The following is a 5,266-nucleotide window of genomic DNA, read 5'->3' on the forward strand; positions in this document are numbered from 1 at the left end:
CTTAGCTACTCAGCGCTTCAAGGATGTGCGTTTCGCCGAGTGTGTGTTCTTTTCTGTAGAAGGAAAGAAGATGGCTTTTAAGGAATCGTTTCTGTGTTAGATACGATAATGTTAGTATCATTATTATCACGTCTAACAGAAAAATGAGCCCTTAAAAGTCACCTTCTTTCCTTCATTCATAGCGAGGGTCTCGTTCTGGCAGACTTGATGCCTTCAGGTAGTATGCGAGGGATTATTGGTCAGCTGCCAGGTCGTAAAAAATCACGTGCTACGTGACGCCAACAGGCAGAAAGAGTGTTCCACACTCGCCGCCATGGCTACGATTGGTGCTGACCAACACTCCTAGGTTTAAATGCACATATACCCCAGAAAGTGGACGGGAGGATGACCGCCGCCGTAGCTCAGTGGTAGAGTATCGGACGAGTTATTCGAAGATCGCAGGTTCGGTCCCTGCCGGCGGCAGGTTACCTTTTTGTCCACTTTGCTTTCTTCCCATTTATATCCTAATTACTACAAGTAACATCCCCTAGACTTTCCTTGGCATTATTGTCTGTTGGTTGGTAAGAACATTATTGATGGTCCGGCAGAGCTTTCGCCGACTGGGACTTAGGTCTCCCACGTAGGGACGTCGAGGCTTGTAGTTCTCAATATTAAATTTTCTGTAGAAGTGAGGTTGGCTAAGTCTGTAATGCGCGCACTGGGGCCCTCTTATCCAAGTCATTCCAATATTAGAAACACGAGCTCAATCCTTCGATGCACACGTAATCACTGAATATCGCCGTGACTCTCAGCTGGCAGTAGATAATTTTATTCATACGTTCTGACGAAGCGCGCCCTGTGTTATTAATCGGTTGGACCATGGCAGGCAAAGTCAAATAGGAGAAGACCTAAATAAGTTGCGGATTATTGCTGAGACAGGTCTGGTTTGCGGGCGAAGAGGTCTCGCTCTCCATAGCCTCAAGGGCAGCGGTCCTATGGATTTAAGCACAGCCCACCACTACAAACACAGACAATTTCAGAGCGCTCCTTCGCATGCGAGCAGATTTTGTCGATACAGACTTGATAAACCATTTGGAAAGTTGCCCTAACAATGCCTTGTACTGAAGCCCAGAATTACAGCATAGGATTGTAGAAAGTTCTTTTTGTCCACTTTCTTCACATCTGTATCAGAATTACTACAATAGACTTAAAACAGCACACTCAACGTCCCCTACTTCTTCCTTGGCTTCATTATCTGCTAGATTTCATTAAGGTTGTATCAAACAAGGAGACGAACGCTAGAAATTTCATTCCCTCATTCATTCATAGCGAGGTTCTCGTTCCGGCACACTTTATGCCTACAGGTAGTACGCGAGGGCTTCTTGGTCAGCTGTCTGGTGACGCTATTTGGAAAAAGAAGTGTTCCACACTCGCTGTCATACGGCTACGACCGGCTCTGACTAACACTCCCAGGATTGTATGCCCCAAAATACAAGATATGTGGACGAGGGGACGACCGCCGCGGTAGCTCAATTGGTAGGAGCATCGGGCACGTAATCCGAAGGTCGCAGGTTCGGTCCTTGCCAGAAGCAAGTTGTCTCATCGTGCACTTTATTTTCTTCATATTTATATCATAATTGCTACAAGTAATATCCCCTATCCTTTCCTTGGCATTATTGTTTGTTAGTCCTCAATATTATCGTGTCTAACAAAGAAAAATGAGCCCTTAAAAGTCATCTTTCCTACAATTAATACAATACATTTTAAACAGTACAGTTAACGTCCCCTTCAGCTTCCTTGGCTTCATTATTTGCTGGATTTCATTAAGGTTGTGTCAAACAAAAGAAACTCCCGCCATCTCCCCGTAAAGGGAACCCTGAGTAGTATGCGAAGTAGCCATGAGTCGACTTGGATTTCAGTAAATGTTTTATTTTCTTCATCAGTGTTCATCGGTCCTTCTATTCGAGGTTGCCCTGATGTTGTTACTCGTCATATATGACTTTAAGCTCAGGGGAACGTTTTTCCTTGAGTATAACGGCCTTGTGGTCCGGAAAGTGTAAAGTTAATGGTTCTTGCTGCAAAGGTTGCAGCTTGAAGTTTGAGAATGCGATGTCAACGCGCCCGTTTCGCTTCGGCTTCGCGAGCCCGCCGCTCCGGGTTGGCTGGGGCACTGGCTACGTCGACGCGCCGCCGGGGAGACAGGCCTCGTTCATAAGCTGCTTCGCATCTGAGGGTACCTTGCGTGATTTATGGCGTAGTGGGTACCTTGCATGAATGACGATGATTTATGGCGAAGCGGGTACCTTGCATGATTTATGGCGTAGTGGGTACCTTGCATGATTTATACTAGAGCACGCGCCGCAGTGAAGCGAGCGCTCTATCACACGTCCATATGTCAGGCAAACATTCCTTTCTGCACACCAAGTGCGAGCTCTCCGCTCGTGCGAAAACTTCGTTCTCTTCTTTCTTCCATACATCTATATTCGGCGACAACTTTTCTTGGCACCACTGTGGAAGCTACAGAGCCAAAGTGCCTGCATGCGCGCGCGCCAAGAAATAGTACCTATATTTATTTTCTAATTCGGAAAGTTACCTAGCTCTAATAAATAAAGATTTCTTCATTATAAAAAGAGAACGAGTATAGGAAACCATTTGTGAAAAAAAGCTATTGTAAACTTCAATTATGTTTCTGTCTTTTTTATTTCTTGGACAGCACCACGTTTTCCTCACGCGTGCTCTCTCAGTAAACATGGCGTCCGCGATGCCGCCTGAACCGTGTGCGGCCGGAAACTCGCCGTTTCGTTCTCCGAAGAAGCTGTACTCTAAAGGTGACAGAAAGTGGCTATCAAAACAGACCAGGCAAGTTATCTGCAATGTCATCGCTGGAGTGAGGCGCCATCAGAGTGACTTGTCTGCAAATGCAGTGTGCCGGACTGTCGCCGAGCTCACCGGAGTGAGCGAGCGAACAGTTAAGCGAATCAAGGCTGAAGTTCTGCGGGCCGCAGTTGCCTCCCCAAAGCGCAAGAAATTGAATTTCTCGGGACAAGCTGAAAAGCGCATCACCGGCTAGACGCGGCTGCTGCGCCATTACAGGTTTGCGTTGGCAGCATTGCGGCGCAAAGTTCACAGCAACTTCATGCGCACTGAAATACTTACGGCCGAGAAGCTACGCAAGGACGTGATCAGCGACCCTGACATGGACATGCCGACCATCAGCACCCGTACGATCCAAAGAATGCTGAACGACTTCGGGTTCACCTTCCGAAAAAGAACAAGGAATTCCGCGTTGCTCGAGAGAGACGACATCGTTGCTTGGCGCCGAAAGCACCTCCGGACCATCAGAGAAATGCGGAGACAGCGGCGGTAAGTTCTTACGTTCTTTTTATTTCTGCAAACTTTCTGTTCACTACGCGTGACTGTTGGTAAAAAAAGTTGACGCGAATGGTGAGCATGCTTGTGTACCAACTGGTTAGCGAAAACGATAGGTGTGCTTTGCATTTGTGATCGCCAAACGCGTGTTGTTTACGTCAGTGATCGAAAGCCTTACATAATCCTGACTTAGTCGCAGAGAAATTCCTCATTGAGATAGGGTGGCTGTTCATGCTTGCGCTTGTACGGTTAATAATAGCATTCGGCGAGGATTCCGTTGCATGTGGTGTAGGTTTAACTCAGAGTTGTGTATTGCAGCATTTCCCGTGGCATCGTTTGAGAAGACTTACTGGCGTTTTTCCGCGTAGGAGCAACGAATTTCAATGGCTTGGAGAAAGGAATAGCTAGTGATGGCCCTCTGAATCGTAGATTTTATTGAGCGAATACGCTGAAAAACGTAATTGGGTATTGGTGACGTGGTTGCATCAGCTTTGATATACAGCCTGCAGGGCCGTAGGCAGAATTTTTTTACAGCACTTTCGTCTGAGATTGGGGCTGGGTCGGACTATGTAGTCGAGTGTCATTTTGTGCTCTGTATTCCGTGGAAGAAAGAAAATTTCGGGGGAGCACAGGCCCGGAGTGCCGCCCTCTGGCTACGCTCATGGCAGCCTGAAACAAGTTTTCTTTCACACAGAGTTTTGCCAGCTTATGTATGTTATATGTATTCACATGCACTTTTTTTGCGCTTAAACAGAGGCATAACCTCAGATGAAGGCTGTCTGCTTTGTTAATGGGCTCTTGCCAGTGAAAGTGCGCTGTCAACAATAAGACTGCTTTCTCTTTTACAGGCCCATCTGCTACCTTGATGAGACCTGGGTAAACGCCGGCGTTACAAAGGGGAGAGTTTGGACAGACACCAGCGTGTTGACTGGGAAAGACGCATTTCGTCAGGGGCTCTCAACTGGCTTCCCTGCACCCAGCGGTAAAGGAGGACGCCTAATCGTTTTGCATGCTGGAAGTGCAAAAGGCTTTGTTGATGGAGCCGCCCTAGTTTTCCGTGCCAAGAAGTGCGCTGGTGATTACCACACAGACATCGATGCTTCGCGTTTCCAGAAATGGTTTGTGGAACAGCTGCTACCGAACATCAAGCCACGCAGTGTGATTGTGATGGATAATGCGTCGTATCACAGTGCTCAGGTTGAGAAGCTACCAAACTCATCATCCAGAAAAGCGGAAATCCAGTCCTGGTTGATATCGAAAAATATTCCTTTTTCGGATGACCAAGAGAAAAGTGAACTGCTGCTGCTCGTTAAGCAGAATAAGCATCTTTTCCTTGCTTACAAGATTGACAAACTTGCCAGTGCTGCCGGGCATGAGGCTGTGCGCTTGCCTCCTCACCACTGCGAGCTAAATCCTATAGAGCTTCTATGGAGCCAAGTCAAAGGCTATGTTGCTTCAAGGAGACAGACTTCAAGATTGTATCTGTCGAGAAGCTGCTGCAGGAAGGAATCAAAAGTGTGACCCAACAGAACAGGCTCCATGACTGCACTCACGTGATGAGGCTTGAGGATGAGGCATGGGGGCGTGATGATATTATAGACAGCCAAACAGAAAGTCTAATCATTTCTTTGTGCACAAACTCAAGTTCTTCAGATGAGTCGAGCTGCTCCGACATGAGTGGAATTCATGAACTGTCGTGACATCTCCATGTATGCCTTGCCAATGCTTTGAGCAAATGATTGCACATGTACTTAACCAGAGACTGTGATATTGTTTTTGAGGACTATCGGTCACTGGCTGTTTCTTTATATTTTGATCGCTTATTCACTTCATTGTGATTTCATCTGCTGATCTCTTTTGTTAGACCTCGTGCATGTTCTGATTACATTATCGTGATGTGATAATGACTGCTGGGATT

At 46.8% G+C, this 5,266-nt stretch overlaps 1 non-coding gene across 1 annotated transcript; it reads left to right on the forward strand.

Annotated features, from left to right (window-relative positions):
- The first annotated feature begins 390 nt into the window (after window positions 1-390).
- Window positions 391-462, forward strand: Trnat-agu (transfer RNA threonine (anticodon AGU)). Its single transcript has one exon. It is a non-coding gene; the product is annotated as a tRNA-Thr (tRNA).
- Window positions 463-5,266: the final 4,804 nt, after the last annotated feature.

This window comes from Rhipicephalus sanguineus, chromosome 10 (assembly GCF_013339695.2).
Source record: "Rhipicephalus sanguineus isolate Rsan-2018 chromosome 10, BIME_Rsan_1.4, whole genome shotgun sequence".
Lineage (NCBI taxonomy): Eukaryota > Metazoa > Arthropoda > Arachnida > Ixodida > Ixodidae > Rhipicephalus > Rhipicephalus sanguineus.